Source organism: Sus scrofa, chromosome 2 (genome assembly GCF_054392235.1).
Source record: "Sus scrofa isolate SSC_HxYL_T2T_F1_AM1 chromosome 2, Sscrofa_HxYL_maternal_Yorkshire_Landrace_v2.0, whole genome shotgun sequence".
In the NCBI taxonomy this organism is placed as follows: Eukaryota; Metazoa; Chordata; class Mammalia; order Artiodactyla; family Suidae; genus Sus; species Sus scrofa.
In genome coordinates, this window is record NC_139384.1 from 142,238,634 (window position 1) to 142,259,497 (window position 20,864).

At 38.3% G+C, this 20,864-nt stretch overlaps 1 protein-coding gene across 2 annotated transcripts in view; it reads right to left on the reverse strand.

The window, feature by feature from the left end:
• Positions 1–3,189: 3,189 nt before the first annotated feature.
• The window catches only part of LOC110259470 (uncharacterized), a 30,666-nt gene continuing 12,991 nt past the window's right edge, over positions 3,190–20,864 (reverse strand). The window contains exons 3-4 of one of the 2 annotated variants that reach the window (XM_085014482.1): positions 14,783–14,883; positions 3,190–6,074 (exon numbers count right to left, since the gene is read on the reverse strand). The gene's annotated coding sequence lies outside the window, so the exon portion shown is untranslated. The remainder of the gene's footprint in view (positions 6,075–14,782; positions 14,884–20,864) is intronic. The other variant, XM_085014480.1, reaches the window with a different exon arrangement.

The window sequence follows — 20,864 nt, forward strand, 5'->3', positions numbered from 1 at the left end:
GGTTCCTTTCTAAACACAACTTATTCGAACTATTAAGAGTTTGTAGGAGTTCCCGTTGTGGCGCAGTGGTTAACGAATCCGACTAGGAACCATGAGGTTGCGGGTTCGGTCCCTGCACTTGCTCAGTGGGTTAACGATCCAGCGTTGTGGCTCGGATCCCGCATTGCTGTGGCTCTGGCGTAGGCCGGCGGCTATAGCTCCGATTCAACCCCTAGCCTGGGAACCTCCATATGCCACGGGAGCGGCCCAAGGAATAGCAAAAAGACAAAAAAAAAAAAATAGTGTTTGTACTGTAAGAATAGGATGTATTATAGCATGGTTATGGTGTCAATGATACCTGATTGAATTTATTATGAAGGAAAAGATACTCAAGTACAAAAGGACCTAAAAATAACCAAGAGGCAACCTGTGACCGGGATCTTAGATTTCTGATCTGTCAACTCTCTTGTGCTTTGGCACATGTTGAATATAATCTTCAGAAGGAGTATGGCATCATTTTTTTCTACAAGTCAATTTCTCATCATTTTTTTCCTGGTCTCTGTACTTTTGTAGACAGTGCATTACCTGAATATATCCCCACTGGATTCCTGAGTACAGAAACCCTCTTGGGCCGTCAAGAGTGGGGCCCCAAATTACAACACTGGCTGCTTGCACAAATGCATTGTGTGGGAGTTTGCTTTTAGTAGCCTTTTCATTTCTATCACAGCCTAGAAGGATATAAGAAAGCAATTTTTTTAAAGGATAAGAGAAAAGAAAAATTACATTTGTTTGCTTATTCCTTGGTGACATGGACACCTACATATGGATAATTTGTAAATGCATTTCTCATATTTTTCTCAAAGGATTTGTCAGCATTTATGGGTAGTAAAAATCCCTTGTTTAAATTACACAAAAATGTGGAATTATAACTAATCCTACATTAATTAAGAAGATTGTCATAGAAAACAAGTTAGCTCACACAGCTTCAGTGCAGTTCATACAATCCATTGGGAAAAGGCTCATCACAGTGGAAGCATCTCCTTTAGAAAATGGGTCATATCTAAGCACTGTAGCTTTGACAGGACATCTGGCATGGATGTGGAAAACGTTCTGAAACCAAGGGAGAGGATAATGGAATTCTCAAGATCTTCTTACCATATGATTTTTAATTCATGATAATATCCTCTCGGAAAAACTATTAACCAGGGGCACTGGGTTAGTTTGGGCTGCTATAACAAAAATAGCATACACCGGGTTGCTTATACAATGTTTATTTCTTATAATTCTGGAGGCTGAAAGTCTGAGATCAGAGTTCTGGTACTGTTGGGTTCTTCCTGAAGGCCCTTTTCCTAGGTTGCATATGGCCATTATTTCAGGGCAGGGAGAGAGGGACCATGCTCTCTCATGCCTTTTTTATAGGGCCATTAATTCATGAGGGCTCCACTCTCCCCAACCTAATTACCTCCTAAAATCTTCACCTCCTAATACCATCACATTGGGGGTTAAAATTTCAACACATGAGTTTGGAGGGATACGAACATTCAGTTCCTAACAGACACTCAGGGAGATTTGTCAAACATTGCAGAACACTTCAAGTTTGTAAAAGTTGTTATGGAAGTTATATAACTAATATACTGATTATGAATGTACACACGTGAGCACATATGTTTCATACATCAGCACACATACTCATATGTGCATGTGCACACATGTATCATGTGTATGTAGGTGCATGCACAAACATACCATATGCAGACATGTATGTACATATATGTGTGTATACTCACACACACACACACACACACACACACACACACATACATATCCACAATATCCTTCTGGCTAATGGTCACATCACTTCAATCTTTGCCAGTGTCTTCTCCTCTACATATCTCTCTTTTCTTCTGCGTGTCTCTTATAAAGACACTTGTCATGGGATTTGGGGTCTACCAGATTCTCTAGGATGATCTCCTCTCCTCAAGAACCTTGATTTAATTACATTGTAAGGACCCTTTTCCACACAAGGTGTCATTCACTGGTTTCAGGGACTGGGCATAGACATATAGTTAGAGGGGCCAGTGTTCAACTAACTTCAGAAAGGAAGATACTGTGCTTTTTTGTTTTGTTTTGTTTGGTGTTCCTCTTTTTACTTTGTTTTTAGCTTTGAGTTTATGTCATCATTGTCACAATAATGCTATTGTATTATTTCTCTCATCTCAGGCAATCAACAATGAAGTCCTGAAAAGACAGTTATACCCATTGGCCATAATTTCCTCCAAATTGTTCATTCTTTTTGATATCCCTCTCAAGAGGGTGAGAGGACTGGCAAACCAAATGAGGTAAAAACACTATTTGGCAAAATCATGGTTATTTTGGCAAACAATAACGGAAGTCTGGATCAAGCTTGTCTACACAAGAGCTTGGTCACACTTCCCTCAGAGAAGACACTGTGGTTCCCACAGCCCCAGGGCCATCTTTGTAGATGAAGACAGTAGGTTTCCCTCTGTGGATTTATAAACCTCAAACATTTAAATTGGACGAAACCATTCAAGGAATTCCTTTCAAGTTTCAGGCCTTATTCCATGTCCCATGTCAGGCCAACTTGGTAATCTGTCTTTTTTTCTGAAAATGTTATGTATAATATTTTTACATTGGAAGTAATCAAACCATGTTTTTTAAAAAAGAGCAGAAAGGAACACTACTAAGGCCAAAATACTAGAAGTACAGCTGGTATTGAGGGATTTCAGAAAAACTGTGAAATATGCTTCATTTCAAATCTTTGGGACATAAATGAGATAGACTTGTGCTGCCTTTCTCTACTGTCTTCCAGGGTCTTATGGTTACATCTAGAATGCTCTCTTGCAGAAAATATGAGTCTTTCTTTCTTGGATGAGTTTTGACTTTAGCCTATGCGTGGCTATGGTAAACAGAATACCTTGTTTCTTATTCATTACTGTCCTTTGAAGAACTCTGTCCCTTGGTGATGGTGAAAGGCAATTTGGGGATTGTCTCGGAACATTGAGACTTTGTGTGTCTTAGAGTTACTCTCAGACGGTGAAAGGAGGATCTTGGAAGTGTGGTCAAATGGTCTCGAGGCAGGATTGCTGTTCTTCCATACTCTTTGGCTCCTGGTGGCTCCTGGACAAACTTACTCTTCCCACTTAGCAAGGGACATGTGTGAAGCTGTATGGGTGATAATGATGATATCTGTTTTGTAAAATCTTTTATTTAGAACAATGGTACAAACATATAATTGGTGGGTACAAATAGGAGTATAGCACAATCCTCATTTTACGGCCTATCTTTTTAACAAAATGCTAATTGTAAAGCAATGTAACTGCAGTGTTTCTTAGTTTCAAATGTGCGTAGCTTGAGCTAGAAGAAGACTTTCCTTTTCAGGGCCTCTGAAAATTTCCATACATATTTCTTTCTCGAAGTTGGTTTTCTAACTTGAGCTTTCCTTTTAACAAACCGCTACAAATAGTCTCATATTTTGCTCATCCTTCTCCTACTTTTACCTTTTCCTCTGCTTGTGATGACTATTTGTTTTCCTAGAATTGCTTAGACTTTGGCTCATGATATAAATAAATATATTTATGTGTTCTTTAAACAAAAATATCAATTTAAAAATTTTCACCTTCCAAAAAATAATTGTAGGAAATGGCACTTAATGGATGACACAAAACAAATAAATTTTGTGTATTTGCTAATGTATGTACTTAGAAATTGGGATATATAGAAATAGGCACTAGTTAGAAAGAAGGGAAAATAGGCAACCAGAGGTATCCATGTCCAACCTAAATAAAATGCATTAAATGTCATTTTTAAGGTGAATTTGAAATACCTTTGCTCACAGGAAAAAATTCATATTTTATTTAAAAATTATAAATTCATAGCCAATAATTAAATATAGATAGAAGACATTTCCTAAATGTTGGGCTAAATTTCTATTTGCTTTACAGCAAAAGCAAGTCTACTTGATGGGGTAAATTGAAATATGATCTTGGCATAGAGGAAGGAGAGCTTGAGAATAAAATTAACAATGAAGATTTATAATTGTTTTCATGATTGTTATTTTACTCCATATTAGTAAATTCCCTAGACATTTCTTAATATTATTTTTATGTTGTTCCTATTAGTTTTGCCTATTAATGGATAAGATGATCACAAGAAAGATGTCTTCTAAAACAGCATAAATCAACTGCGAGTCCTCAATGACACTCTTCCTCCAAATGAAATGTTGATGGGTTGAAATTCAGACGAGTTGAAAATGTTCAAGTGGAGATTTAAAAGAGTAATATATGGAGTTCCCGTCATGGCGCAGTGGTTGGCGAATCCGACTAGGAACCATGAGGTTGAGGGTTCGATCCCTGCCCTTGCTCAGTGGGTTAACGATCCGGCGTTGCCGTGAGCTGTGGTGTAGGTTACAGACGCGGCTCGGATCCAGCGTTGCTGTGGCTCTGGCGGCTACAGCTCTGATTGGACCCCTAGCCTGGGAATCTCCATATGCCACAGGAGCGGCCCAAGATATGGCAAAAAGACAAAAAAAAAAAAAAAAAAAAGAGTAATATATTTTCTTTTCATCCTTACAACTTAAGATAATGATTTACCATTAAGTAGGTGATGTTTCCTTAAAACAAAGACCAAGACTACTTGATTTTCTTTGAGCAGTGTTTCAAACATCATGCATGTTTGGATTCTTAATAAATTTGAATCACTTGTTAGCAATATATTCTGGCCATCGACAATATTCTTGCTTCCTAGCACCCTATTTTTATCCCAAACTACAACCCCAAATGAACTTGGTTACGGTGTGTTTCAGCTCCATATCTCCCCCAGTGTGAACTTGCTCAATCCAAGAGACAGAATTCGAGAATCTTATTTCCCATCTCTGCCAACTTTTAAGAAAAGTGAAAGAAAACCATTTCTCGGATAATCTAGGTCATGCTTAAAAGCAAATAAATATGTCTCCTTCATTAACAACATCTGTAGTCCACAGAGCAGCTATATTTCCATTTTTATGGACATCTAAAATATGGCAAAGCCTTATACAACTACTGGGACTCATGAGGGAAAATTCGGTGAGACTCATCCACATTAGCATATCCGAATCTATAGCTTGGTAGGAAGAGTGAAACGAAAATCTATCCTAGGTGATTAATCATCTTATACTACCAATAATTTCTTTAAATGTCTGAAATTCTAAAAGCGTATGTCAAATTGAACACAGTTTTATGACTCTGACAACAGAGAAATTCATGAATCTTTCAAGTCCATTTAACAGATAAAGTTGGAAAGAAGTATTCGTCTTTCATGTCTTAATATGTTCTCTTAAATTTATACCTTAAAAATGACAAAAAATTTAAAACGTGAGTGGTTTGGAAAGTAAGGACCATTTTTCACATCCAGCAAGATTACAATTGAATTCCTGTATTTCGTTCCAATTTTCTCAGTTGTGCTATGTAGAAATACTGTGAATTAATTAGTTGTACATTGTGGTTGTAGGCCAGCAGAGAAGCAATGAAAGGGGATAAAAGTAGTGGGAACTTTGGGAGTCAGGCTGGATTGGGGTCCACATCCAGGCTTAGTTCCTTTCTCGTTCTGTAAACTTAGGAAAGGTATTTAATTATTCTGAAAAACATCTACACTGCATGAATAATGTAGGCGTGAGCTTGGGTGATATATCCAGGATTAAAAGAGAAAATGATTCAATGTCAAAAACCTAGCATGCTGCCTAGAATTCAATAGATAATGACATTTACTAGTTAGAAGTGTTGCTGAAACTCAGCCTTTGTCCACCAGTGCCTAATAGAAGTGCGGAGACAAGCATTTTAGGTGAAGGAGGAAAAAAAAAAAAACTTTTAAAGGAGGCCACAGCAGGCTAATGACTTAAAAACTAAGCTCTCCTTTGGGGAAGAATTGCAGGGAGTTTTACAGTCTAAAAGGAGAAAAACAGGGTTTTAGATAAGAATCAGGATTGGGGCCAACATGCATTCTTCTTTCTTTGGGGGAATCTTAGTCATTGAAGCTGGGTCAGGAGATCTTGGCATGATCCTTGTGGTGGTCTTCTGAGTTATTACGTAGAATAACAGTACCTGGGAAAAGGGCATATCGATCAAAGATTAGAACAAACTAGGAAAGTTCCTAAAAAACATCACAAGCTAATAATCTTTAACCCACAGGCAATTGTGCTCAAGGTGCCTAATCTTCAGTTTACAGGTGACAGCTTAGGGTGCAAAGGAGGGAGAAGCACAGGAAGGGCTCCAAGCTGTTCAGTTTTAAAGTATTCATTTCTGGGAGTTCCCGTCGTGGCGCAGTGGTTAACGAACCCAACTAGGAACCATGAGGTTGTGGGTTCTATCCCTGGCCTCGCTTGGTGGGTTAAGGATCTGGCGTTGCCGTGAGCTGTGGTGTAGGTCACAGACAAGGCTCGGATCTGGCGCGTTGCCGTGGCTGTGGCGTAGGCCGGCAGCTACAATTCCGATTGGACCCCTAGCCCAGGAACCTCCATATACTGCCAGTGAAGCCCTGAAAAAAAAAAAAAAGGAAAAAAAAAAAGAAAAAAATAAAGTATTCATTTCTGAAAGAAGAGTAATGTAGGCAGCTTATACACCTTCTTTTTTAGGTGTATAAGCTGCCTACACTGTGATGTGTAATCCTTGAGGGGGAACCGGGCCCCTGCCCCAAGGCTATACCATTGTTTTTTGACTATTCCTCTCCTGTCTTCGCATCCCCCTTCCTTCCCTGATCAGCAACTGTTTGAAGCTGCCCCTTGAAACTCAGGGAAGGCCATGGAGGCTACATGAGGCCCATTTCCTAAAAACAAGAGGTGGGGGACACAGAAAGGCTTTGGTGCCCGGGAGCCCCACAGGGCCCTGCTTGGTTATGAAAGCAGAACATTTGGACAGAGCAGTTTCTTTTCTGTCTGCGTCAAAGATTCTCAACTCAGACACTGTCAGATATTTTGGGCCAGATGATTTTTTGTGGGGAGGGACTGCTGTGTGCATTGTAGCAAGTTCTTAACAAGCCTGACATCTAGGTGCTAATGCGACATCTCTCTCGCAATTCCCCCCACCCTCTGCCACCTGGAGCCTTCATGGCGACAATCAAGAATGTTATGAAGACATTGCCAAGTATGCCGCAGGGCAGAATTTCCCAGGTTAGAACGACTGATCTGTGTGCAGAGCCGGGTCCACTGGCCCTTAACCTGGGCCAGCCCTGGGGCCCTGTCCCTTTAAGTTCATCTCAGTTGGCGACACAGTTAATGTCAGAAGTCACCCAGGATCCAAGAACACGCTCACTATATTTTTGGTAATCATCCCGGGACTTACTGAAGGAAAGTTTCTTAATTACACAAGTTGTTCCTAAATTAGAATGCAATGTCAGAAATAAAAAAATGAAACAAGATATATAGTATTTAATTGCTTAGTGCTAAGTAAATGCCACATGAATTTGAAAAGAGATGACCACTCCGGGCAAATAATTAATACTTAACAATTACCTCTGCTGAATACAGAATATCACAGGATATTTCAATTTCTAAAATTCCATAATAGTCGAAATGAAGAGTTCCCACTATGGCACAGCAGGTTAAGGATCCGGCATTGTCTTTGCAGCAGCTTGGGTCACTTCTGAGGTACAGGTTTGATCCCTGGCCTGGTGCATTGGTTTAAGGATCTGGCCTTGGCACAGCTGTAGCTCCTATTCAGTCCTGGGGCTGGGAACATCCATATGCTGCAAGTGCAACCAGAAAGAAAGAGAGAGAGAGAGAGAGAGAGAGGAAGGAAGGAAGGAAGGAAGGAAAAAAGAAGGAAAGAAAGAAAGAAGGAAAGAAAGAAAAAAAGAAAGAGAAAGAAAAAAGAGAAAGAAAGGAATCAAAATGAAGTAAAATATATACTTGAGGTAACAAAATATTCTTCCATTTCTATTGTCAACTAAAAAAATATGTACAACCTAAAAGCTGAGAGTTATGTTTTATTCATTGGACAAAACTGAGGACTTAAGCCTCAACCTGGATGCAGCATCTCGGTAACCCTCAGAAAAGTGTTCTCAGGAGGTGAGGGGGAAGCTAGGATAGGATAGGATAGGAATTTTGCAACAAAGGGCAAGTAGTCAGAACAAGAGCTTACTGTTACTAAAAGAAAACTAGGCATTTCAAGTTAAGGAATTTAGTGCTTTTCTAGGTATGGAAAGAAGCGAGAGTCAGAGCTCATTCCTTTGATATGTATCTCAGCTCTTTGGGGCCAGTATCCTTGTTTTCATATCCTGAGGGCTCACCTGTGGGAGTGGCAGGTATTTGTTTCCTTCCTGTGTTCCCTCAGGGCTCCTGGGCTCACTCTTGCAGGTGGCTGCAATCTCCGATGACTGTAACATCCTTTGTTTACAGATATGGGAGGCAGTATTTTATTTCTCACTATTAATAACTATTTTCTTAAATGATGTTTAATGTATACAGTGCGGAAGGATTAAAAAAATCTGTTCTATAAATGATTTCACAGACAAATGATTATTCTTTTATACTCTCTTCCACAGACAGATGATTCTTTTTATCGTATTTGTGTGGGGGGAAATAAAACTTTGTAAAAATTAGTATAAAACAGCTTATAGTTTTAAGCAGTAAAAGCTCTTATGCCTGTTTCAATGGACTGTAATGAAAACAAGTTTTCAAAATGTGCCATTTAGTGGTTTAATGTATGTTAAATGCATACATGGAAGCAGATTACATTTACAATTACTTTGTCTTCTTGAAAATAAGTGACTTAAAAGTGAAGGGGGGGACTTGTGATGTGATCGTGGGGAAGGTCCCAATAGTCTCTGTTCTCTGCCCGTAACTTGTAAACTAGGTCATAATCAAACTAGTTGGCTTAATTATTTATTTATACTCAACTTTGACTCCAAATAAATTGAGCTAGCTTATATTTAATATAGGGTGATTACTCAAATGCTCAAAGTAGAAGCAGAAAGAAAAAAATAAAATATGATCCTAGGAACATAATGTTAAGTCAGCAAAAGCCTTGTGTTAAAAATAGAGCTATAATTTAACTTGATGGTGGTAATCCTTTCATAATGCATACATTTATCAAATCATTATGTTGTATGCTTTATATATTTTTTGGAATGGGGCTCTTTTGAGTTGATAGGGACCCTTTCTTTCTTTCTTTCTTTCTTTTTTGCTTTTTTAGAGCTGCACCCACAGCATATGGAAGTGCCCAGGCTAGGGGTTGAAACAGAGCTATATCTGCCAGCCTACACCACAGCCACAGCAACGCCAGATCCCAGCCACATCTGTAACCTACATCACAGCTTACAACAATGCCAGATCCTTAACCCATTGAGTGAAGCCTGGGATCCAACCCTCATCCTCATGGATACTAGTCGGATTTGTGTCTCCTGCACCACAACAGGAACTCCATATATACATATAATTTCATTTGTCAATTATACCCCCAATTAAACTGGAAAAATAAGTAGTTAAAGCTGCCATACATGTTTTGTATATACAAAAAACAAATGGGTAAAAGATCTAAATAGATATCTCCTCAAAGAAGATATACAAACACTAATAACACTTACTCAACAGTTACTCACCATGGAAATGCAAATCACACCTATCAAGATGACTATAAAAAAGGGGACTAGTAACGCCAAAGATTAGTGAGAATGTGGAGCCATTGGAACCCTCATACACGGATGGTGAGAATATGAAGTTTGGAAAATATTTTCAAGAACAGTTTAGCATTTCCTCAAAATGTTAAACATAGAGTTGCCAGATGATCCAGCAATTCCAGGACATATGTAGAGTGAGGTAAAAATTATGATCAGTTTCCTCTTTTTTGCAAAGGTGACTAGGTCAGGCCTTCATAGGTTACTTTTTTTTCTCTCCCCGCACTCTAGATAACCAAAGATCTTCCTTGATTCACAGAAATACTTTAGATGTCTCTACAGGATTATATGCAATAATTCCATTGCAGTTTGATTTTACCTCTCTTTGAGATTAATAAATATATAGCCATTTAATATAAAGCAGTGAAACTTTACAGATTTTCTTAAAAGGTACCTAACAAAAATAAACTGCCATTTGGCTGCTATCGCTATTGGAAATGAATTGCTAAATGAAGAGAAAAAACATATAAGTAAGGGAGTGTTAATACAGGGCTCTCTATCACAAGAGACAAAATTGTAAGCATGTTAAGAAAGCTAAGAGAATAAGAATAACTGCCTCCATGTTCAAGTCAAGAGAGAAAAATAAAAATTTTTTGATTTATGATACGGCTAATAGCTGAACCAAATGTTCTTGGTGAGTTTAGAACTTACAGCATTTTGGCATTTTATATCAATCATTTTTTTATAATGTGGCCTATATAAGTCAGTCTATGATTGGTCTGTTTTTCACTAGTAAATGAAAGATACTACTAAGGACCTCTATTCTCTTCTAATAAGGTAAGCTATGCCTGTTTTGAAGAGGGATAGTCAAATACATTTACCATTTTGTTAACCCTAACGCGGTGACACATTAATTTTTTTCACATATGTATAGATAGTCCTAGACATCCAGGCCTAGGATGAACTTTTCTGGGTATCACCTCTCCTTCTATATCAAAGTATTTGACGAGTTCTGTATACATCCTTTACTTTAGTTCCACCTCCCCTGCTCTGCAATATGGTATTGGCATAAAAATAGACACAGAGGACAATGGAACAAAACAGAGAGCCCAAAAATAAACTGTCACGTAAGTGGTCAATTAATTTATGACAAAGGAGCAAAGAATATGTAGTGGGGAAAGGTCAGTCTTTTCAATAAATTGTGTCAAGAGAACTGGACAGCCACATGCAAAAGAATGAAACTGGACCACTATCTGACACCAGACACAAAAATCAACTGAAAATGGATTAAAGGCTTGAATGTGAGACCTGAAGCTGTAAAATTCTTAGACGAAAACTCAAGTGGTAAGTTTTTTGACAATGGTCATGGCAGTGATTTTTTTGCATTGGACATAAAAAGTGAAAGTAGCAAAAGCAAAACTAAACAAGTGGGACTACATCAAGGTAAAACGCTTCTGCATAGCAAAGAAAACCACCAACAAAATGCAATGAAAAAGCAACCTATGGACTAGGAGAAAATATTTTCAAATCATGATAAAGGGTTAATATCCAAAATCTATAAAGAACTCATACAACTCAGGAGCAAAAAAACAGAAAATAAAATAAAACAATCCAATGAAAAAGTGGGCAGAGGGTCTGACTAGACATTTTTTCCGAAGAAGACACACACATGGCCAACAGGTACATGGAAAGGGGATCAACGTAACTAATCATCTAGGAAATGCAAACTAAAATCAGAGTGAGATAATACCTCACATTTATTAGAATGGATATCATCAGAAGGACAAATAACAAATATTGGTGAGGATGTGGAGAAGGGAAATTTCATGCACTGTTGGTGGGAATGTAAATTGGTGCAGCTATTGGAAAACAGAATGGAAGTTCCTAAAAAAAAACCTCAAAATAGAGCTACCATATGATCCAGCAATTTCACTTAGTTTTTATCTGAAGGTAACAAAAAGAAGAACTTGAAAAGATATCTAACAGCCCTGGAGTTCCCACTGTAGCACAGCGGAAATGAATCCGATCAGTATCCATGAGGCTGCTGGTTCTATCCCCGACCTCGCTCAGTGGATTAGGGATCCGGTGCTGTCATGAGCTGTGGTGTAGGTTGAAGATGCAGCGGGGATCTTGCGTGGCTGTGGCTGTGGTGGAGGCTGGCAGCTGTAGCTCTGATTTGCCCCCTACCCTGGGAACTTCCATGGGCTGCAGGTGTGGCCTTAAAAAAAAAAAAAAGAAAAGAAAAGAAAAAAAGAAAAGCTATCTGCAGCCCCATGTTAAATGCAGTATTATTTACAATAACCAAGGCATGGAAACAACCTAAGTGTCCATCACTGGATGAATGGACAAAGAAAATGTGATATATATGAACAATAGACTATTATTCAGCCATAAAAAGAATGAAATCTTGCCATTGACTACACCATAGATGGACCTTGAAGGCATTATACTCTAGGAAATAAGTCCGAGAAAGAGAACTACTGTAAAATCTCACTTTTATGTGAATCAAAGAAAAAAAGACCACAAACTCAAAGATGCAAAGAACGGTTTCATGACTGACAGAAGCCGGAGGTTGGGGTGGGATGAAATAGGTGAAGCTGGTCCAAAAGTACAAAGTTTCATTTATAAAATACTTAAGTCCTGGGGATGTAATGCATAGCATGGTGACTCTAGGTAATGATACTGTATTGTATATGTGAAAGTTGCTGAGACAGTAGATCTTGAAAGTTCTCATCAAAAAAAATTGCTCTGTGTGGTGATAGGTGGTAACCAGATTTATTGCGATGATCATTTTCCTATTTACCCATATGCCAAATCATGAGGTAGTATATCTAAAACTAACAGAATGTTGTACATCAATTCTATCTCAATTAAAAAGAAAAAAATACACTGTCTTCAGCTCTTGTATTTCTCACCACCTAGCAGTTTACCGTTTAGAGGTCTGTGAGAGAAGAATGTGTTTGCCTTCTCGAGAATAATTCACCTTCTAGGTCCATGCCCTGTGGACCACACCATGCCAAGCAAGGTGAGTTATAGAACAATGCTTAATCAGAAGATAGATTATGCAATTCAGTGCACCCTGCACTGCCAAGAATAGATGCCCTGGCGTGGTACACTGGAAGATCAACGTGACAGTATCATGAGATTTCCCTCCCATAAAAAGGGAAAAAAAAAATTGCTTCTCAATATCTTCAAGTTAATAACTTGATTTTAGGGAGATCTGAAAATGAGTAATGGCAAAATATGACATCATACGTGTCTAGTGTTACTATAATTTGTGCAAATGCCAAATTATAAGCTTATATACTTGATAAGCTGTTTTAAAAGAATTTTTACACTCCGAAAAAATACAGAGCACTTTCTACATGGCTGCTATTGCCTGTTTATATTTTTAAACCAAGAGATACTTCCTCTACTGACCACATGATTTTTCACTGGCCCCTAGTTTGACTTAGAACTCTTAGAGGAAGTTACCAAATCAGTAGAAAGTTGAGTCATTTCTTTAGAATTTCTATAAAAATAGTATTAGAAGTTCCTATTGTAGCTCAGAGGGTTGAGGACCCAAAGGAGTCTCCTTGAGGATAAAGGTTCCATCCCTGGCCTTGCTCAGTGGGTTAAGGATCCAGCATTGTTGCAAGCTGCAGACTAGGTTGTAAATGCCACTCAGATCTGGTGTTGCTGTGGCTGTGGCGTAGGCCTCAGCTGCAGCTCCTATTTGATCCCTAGCCTGGAAATTTCCATATACTGCAGGTGTGGCTTTAAAAAATAAAGTAAAATAATAATAATATTCTACATGTAGCCTACCTCACTCCTGCTGTGCCCAGATATAGCAGTGATAATACTATGGTCTATGGCATTGTACTCTAAGCCCTCTCTGGGGACATTCAAAACAAAGTCTAACTTGGGACAACAGGAACCATGTCCCACTGCTGTCATCCCTTCAGCATTTTCCTCCATCGCTGAATGCTTATTGGGACCTGGATGAAGAGTTCCAGCCATCCAAGTTTTGGACTGAAGGACAGCAGAGAGAGCACAAACTCCTATGAGGCCCTTCTATATTAGCTTCTAATTGCATTTCTTAGAGGGCCCTGAGAGCACTTGTTCTCACTACTACTACCTTGACCTGGCCCTTCTGCTCACAGTTTGTCTCGTCTCTAGGCCACGGGCATGCAAAACTAAAGTTATTGTCTAGTCTTCAAATTGGTGGAAAAGTGTACAGTCCTTTGGAGCAGAGGTTTTCAAAATTTTTTGACTATGACCCATAGTAATATAAGTATTTTACATGATAATTAAATATCTACCTACATATATACATAACTGAACCAATGTTTAATGGAACAGAACTCAATATAGTATGTGATATGCTTAATCATAATCTCTATTCCACTCTGACATATTAAAAAATGTTAGTCACAGGTAAATTGATCATGAATGATTTATAGGTTATATGCCACTGGTTGAAGAACTCATTTTAAGGTTTCAACAAACATTTTAATAATAAGATTTAAAATTTTTTAAACTGGAGTTCCCATTGTGGCTTAGTGATACCAAACCCTAACAGTGTCCATAAGGACACAGGTTTGATCCCTGGCCTTGCTCCGTAGGTTAAGGATCTGGCACTGCCATGAGCTGTGGTGTAGGTCTCAGATGCGGCTCAGATCTGGTGTTGCTGTTGCTGTGGCTGTGGTGTAGGCCAGCAGCTGCAGCTCCAATTGGACCCCTAGCCTGGGAACCTCCGTATGCTGCAGGTGAGGCCCTAAAAAAAAAAAAAAAAAAAAAATTAAACTAATCAATAAGGGGAAAATACACATTTCAAGTCATCCCTCTACTGGATATGTAGTTTACTTTGGCTGTTTAGATGTTGAAGAAAATTCTCCACCTCATGATACTTGAGGCAGGGACCTTCTACTGCAAAATACTTCACTCCACTCTCCAAATACCCTCTTTCTATGGCCTCTAAAAGTGAAGGAAAAGTACAACCTTCCAGGCTCTTGGCCTGGAGCAGGAATTCATCTGGCAGCATGAATTGCAATTGGCCATAGACACCATGGTACACTGTTTAGTGCCAGATGGACCTGGATGCTAGATGCTGCATCCATTATCAGTCTGGAAGGGTAACACTGTTTGCATCTGCATGGCGTTTGGTGGGGCAATTTAAGCCATAGTCATTTTGCCAGGTCTCCTCCAATGCATGCCTTACCTGTGCCTGATTCTCCAGCTGTTTCGACAAATCACTTTCTGTTTAAATCTGCATAGTATATGTTGGTTTCTCTTGTTTGCAGTCAGTTGCAATCCATTTCACTAAGGTTAAATTAAACATTAGGGATTTTGGCTCTGTTCTTCATGCAAAAGAAAAAAAAATTATCTTGGCAATTCTTTGCAAAATCTGCATTAGAAGTCCAATGAAAAGGAGGTGAAGAATTCTGAGAGGTGAAAGTTTAGTTGGGAAATTGAGAATGTGGCTTGCTGGTGAGACATTAAGTTGACAAAGAACCCATCTTGGAGCTTTCCAGTTTTCATACCCAACTCACTTCCTCATTGTTTCCTTTATTGGGGAATAAAAGCAAGCCATTATAGTCCCTGCCTGAGATACCCTGCACATGCAAGAGGCCAGTCCTGGGTACTATGAGTAAAGACCTGTACAGAAAGCTAATGTCCATCTACTTCTCATGGACATTCATCTGAGTAGAAATAATAACAATTGCTATTATTATTAAATAATACAAATAATTAATTAAAATTATTATTATTTTGTCAACAAACAGATAGCCAGTTTAATTCTTTCCAAGCAAGGGCTAGATTGACAGTATAAATTCTCCTGGTTGATTCAGCTGGATGGCATCTCAATTTCTCTACAGTTTCTAGCCGATGGGATTGAAACAAGGAGTACCCAAGTACAAAGATGCAAACACTCATCAAATTCCCTTGTTGCTTTCTTCTTTAGAACATTTTGTTTTGACATTTCAATGATCCTCGTTGCGCAAGAGGTTTCAGGCTAAATGTTTTGTGTATGAATCTAGTGCAGATAGTCACATCCCAGATGTCACCAGGCTACCAAATCTGCACTGGATTAATACGCTTGTGTAAATGTGATGACTCCTTATGCCTATTTCTAAGCTTAGTGAGCACAAATTTGTTCTTGTAGCAAATAAATGCTTGAGAAATATCTAATGAAACAAATGTGAAAAACCAAAAAAAAAAAAAAAGATGATGTAACAAATAATTTCATTTAAACTTTAACCTAATTTATTTTAGGCAGTGGACATATAGGTACAATTAATGTAAATACTGTTTATATATATACAATTTTAACATTGAAAAATTTTGGAAAGGTGGTATTTACTGCCATTTCACTCATACATTCCCATTTAAAAAATACAGCCACAGAAATATTTATTTTCTTAGAAATGTTTCTTATCTTAGACTTTTATTCACCTGCCTTGTGATAATGAGATAGAGATATAAGGCATAGATTTTGTTCATATGAATATTTGTGCAATAGAGTTTTTGAACAGTGTGAATAAATGATCAAAAGGTATCACTGGTTGTTTCAGACTTGAGTGTAATTAAGGCTGTACTGCCTACACTTGCTGCATTCTGAGATATGAAAAGAGACTCTTTGGGAGCATCATCTAGTTTATTCAATAAAATATTAATGTGTTGGAAAGAATAATTCATGTCGTGAACCAAATGCTAAAAGTAGCTTCCAGAAACTGACAGAGAAACTTATCTTCACACAGTCACATAACTGAAGATGAGAAAGAAAATACTTAAATTTTTTAAAGTAAGAACAAATAGTTTTAGTCATTGATCCAATTGAAAAAATAATAAATTATAAGTAAATAATAAAACAATCTTATTTATTTTATCAGGCATTTTTGAGTGTTACCTTTTATAGGAATGGTAAGCTCAGAATCCAAACCTGTTTAGAGTCCAGAATAATGAAAATGAAGTAAATTTTATTTCTTTAAGAGTCATAAATTAACTCTGGAAATTATTTCAGTAGATTACCCATGTGGCTATGGCTGAAAAGCTTCTGGGTCTGCTTTTGCTCATCTGTGAGTCCTGAGCTAGATGGTGTCACTCTAATACCTGACAAGACTAAACATCTCATAATGCAAAGAAAGCTTCTTCTTCTTTTTTTTTTTTTTCTGTCTTTTTAGCTATTTCTTGGGCCGCTCCCACGGCATATGGAGGTTCCCAGGCTAGGGGTCGAATCAGAGCTGTAGCCACCGGCCTAGGCCAGAGCCACAGCAACGCGGGATCCGAGCCGCGTCTGCAACCTACACCACAGCTCATGGCAATGCCGGATCGTTAACCCACTGAGCAAGGTCAGGGATCGAAGCTGCAACCTCATGGTTCCTAGTTGGATTCGTTAACCACTGCGCCATAACGGGAACTTCAAGAAAGCTTCTTAAAAGCAGTAAAAATGGTTTTGAGAGGGAAAAGTAAGAGTATATCTAATTTTAGTGGTAGGGAAGTCCTGTGAAGAAGATTTCTGCTTCTGGTGAAGATTAATAGGATTGGATTCAATCTCCTATCTGAAACAAAAACTGGACAGAACATATGTTAAAATGCTTTTCAAGACACTGGACATCCAGCAATGCAGAACAATAATGGTTGCTGAGTTAACAGGGAGAAAAGAGGTGAGCCCAACTGTTGCACCAGCTTACTAACTGGAAAGGGTTCCAGGGCACAGGATGAGGGGAGACAGCATGACGGAATCTGACAGTGTCTGCAAGTTGAGGAGATGGAGCTCAGAACCCTGGGAGCTCCATCAGGAAGGAGAGAGCTGCCCAGAGTAACTTTACATCGTTAAAATTTCATCTGTGCTCAGACCAGTGAATGAATGTGAATACAGTACCAAGGTTGGAGAACGAGCCAACCAGAGGGATATGAGGGAGTAATAGTGAGCACAAAGCTCACTATTAGGGAATACTTCCTATCTATCCATCCAGAGTGGAAAAATCTCATTATCCGCAACGCATAGGGTATTGTACTCAGCAAGTATTTTATCTCATTAGTGGGGCAAATTTAGCAGTACACTAATTATTGCTCTAGTTCTGCCTAACAAAGCTTAAAAACAAGTTTCAACAGGATCAAAATTTATCCATGTATCCTAATTGTATCTCAGAAAAGAGATCAATCCTTAAAGAAATACAAAGATATTCAGCACTGATTAATTCAAAACATGATGTCTAGCATTCAAATAAAAAATTACCAAGTATGCAAAGAAAAAGGAAAATGTGACCCATTTTGAGGAGATAGATCAATCCATTGAAATTGATACAGAACTTATATATGTGATGAAGTTAATAAGGAATATTTAAACAATAAGTATAATTGCATTGCACATGTTTAAGAAACTAGGAGGTCGCTGCTGACTCAGTGGGTTAAGGGTCCAGCATTGTCACTACTATGGCTTGTGTTGTTGCTCTACCACAGGTTCGATCCCTGGCCTGGGAATTTTAGCATGCCACAGGAGCAGCTGAAAGGAAGGAAGAGGAGAAGGAAGGGAGGCTAAAAGACTGAGTATGTTGAGTAAAAGCATAGAATATACAAATATTATTCATGCTTATTTTAATATCAAAGTAATTTAGGAGGAAAGAATATTTTCAAAGTCATTTAATGTGATAAAAATATGAATACATTATGAGGACATAATGCTCACTTTATTCATCTACTAACAGAGTTTTAAAGTACATAAAGCAAAAACTGATAGAATCACAAGGAGACAGATAAACGCACAAACATAAAGATTTCAACACCCCCTTCAATAAATTGTAGAACAATTAGTCAGAAGGTTAGTAATGCTCTAGAAGAAGCAAACACACTGTCAATCAACTTGACCTAACTGCTATTTATAGACTATTCCATTTACCAATTCCAGAAGACATATTATTTTCCAGTACCCTTGGGACATTTCCATATCATAGTTTGTGCCATAAATCAAGTTTTAATTTAAAATGATTCAACACATACAAAGTGTGTACTATGACAACAACAGAATTAAATTTGAAATCAGTTAAGCGAAAAGTATCTGGAAAATCTAAAAGTATTTAAAAACTAAACAGTTTTCTAAATAAACCATGAGTCAAAAAATAAAGAGGGATCAGAAACTATTTTGAATAGAAGGAAATTAAAAACACGACATTTCAAAATTTGGGAGATGCACTAAAGCAGGATTTAGAAAATCAGGTCCTTGAGTTCCAGCTTAAGAAACTACTAAAGAAGTCCAAATTCAACTTCAAATAAGTAGAATAAAGGAAATAATAAACGTCAGATAAGAATCCAGTGAAATAATAAACAGGAAGGAACAATCAATAAAGTAAACATTGCTTCTTCTAGGGAGTCAATAAAACTGATAAATCTCTAGACAAATATATCAAGAAAAAGAGATAAGATAACATGAATTACTAATATCAGCAACAGGAGAAATGACATCAATACAGATTTTACAGACACTAAAAGGGATAAGAGTTCCATTATTTTCCTATTGCCACTTTAACGAATTAGAGTCAGACCTCTGTATCTGTGAATCTGAAACTCATGGATACAGAGAGCCAACTGGATTACACCTTTTTTTTTTTTTTTGTCTTTTTGCTATTTCTTTGGGCCGCTCCCGCGGCATATGGAGGTTCCCAGGCTAGGGGCCTAATCGGAGCTGTAGCCACTGGCCTACGCCAGAGCCACAGCAATGCAGGATCCGAGCCGCGTCTGCAACCTACACCACAGCTCACGGCAACGCCGGATCGTTAACCCACTGAGCAAGGGCAGGGACCGAACCCGCAACCTCATGGTTCCTAGTCGGATTCGTTAACCACTGCGCCACGACGGGAACTCCGAGTACACCATTTTATATAATGTCCTTAAGCATCTGCAGATTTGGGATCCTTATGGTTTCTGGAACTGATCCCCGTGGATACCAAGATACAACTGTGCCACAAAGTTATGTTTCTGGAGGTCTGAAATCTAAGTAGCTTTTACTATGCTCAGATTAAGATGTTGGCAGGAGTGGATTGTTTCTGGAGGCTTTAGGGAAGAATCTGTTCTGTTTTCCAGGTTCTAGAGGTCACTGAATTCCTTTGGTCATGGTCCTCTCTTCCGTCTCTGGTTCTGGCTCATGCAAGTGTCTGTCACTTACGAGGACCAGTGTGATTACACTGAGCTCACTTGGATAATCCAGGGCAGTCTCTTTCTTGTCAAGATCCTCACCTTAATCACGACTTCAAAATGCCTTTATCACGTGAGGTAGCATAGTCATAGGTTCTTGGTGTTGAGTCATGGACATCCTTGCTGGGCCATAATTCTGCCTACACAGTTGGTAATACTATGAACAACTTCAGACCAACCAGTTAGACAATTTAGATGAAATGGATACAGGGAGATCTAGGGAGTTCCTGTTGTGGCGCAATGGAAACGAATCCGACTAGTATCCATGAGGATCTCTGATTCTCGCTCAGTGGGTCAGGGATCCAGCATTGCTGTGAGCTGTGGTGTAGGTTGCAGATGAGGCTCGGATCCCATGTTACTATGGCTGTGGTGTAGGCCGGCATCTATATGTCCAATTTAACCCTTAGCCTGGGAACGTCCATATGCTGTGGGTGAGGCCCTAAAAAACCATCTACTAAGGCATAATGAATAAAAAAATAGATCATCTAAGCAAACCTTTATCTACTAAAGTCCTTGAATATGTAGTTATAAAGCTTCTCATAAAGAATCTTCCAGGACAAAGTCAGTCTACTGAAGAATTTTATGAAATATTTAAGAACAGAGAAATACCAGTTCTACAAAAACTCTTCCAGAAAATTGAAAATGAAATACTTCCTAACTCATTCCATGAAGAAGGTATTACCTTTGTGTCAAAACCGAACAGACACTACAAGGAATGAGAGAAATTTAGAAAGAAATCAGTATTGCTCATGGACAAAGGTGAAAAAAATTCCTTCTAAAACATTAGCAAGTCAAATCCAGCAATACATAAAAAGGATAATACATCATGGCTAACTGAGGGTTATCCTAGGAAGACAGTGTTGGTTTTTGTATAAGAAAAATCAATGAAAGGAGACTTAAAAAAGAAATGCCATACATCATCTCACTACATGCAGAAAAATCACTTGACAAAATCCACCATCCTTCCTGATAAAAACTTTCACTGAACTAGATTATAGATGAGAATTTCCAACATCTTTCTTGATAAAAACTTGCACTGAACTAGATTATAAATGGGAATTTTCTCAACTTGCTGAAAGGCATCAACCAAAAGTCTACAGTTAACATCA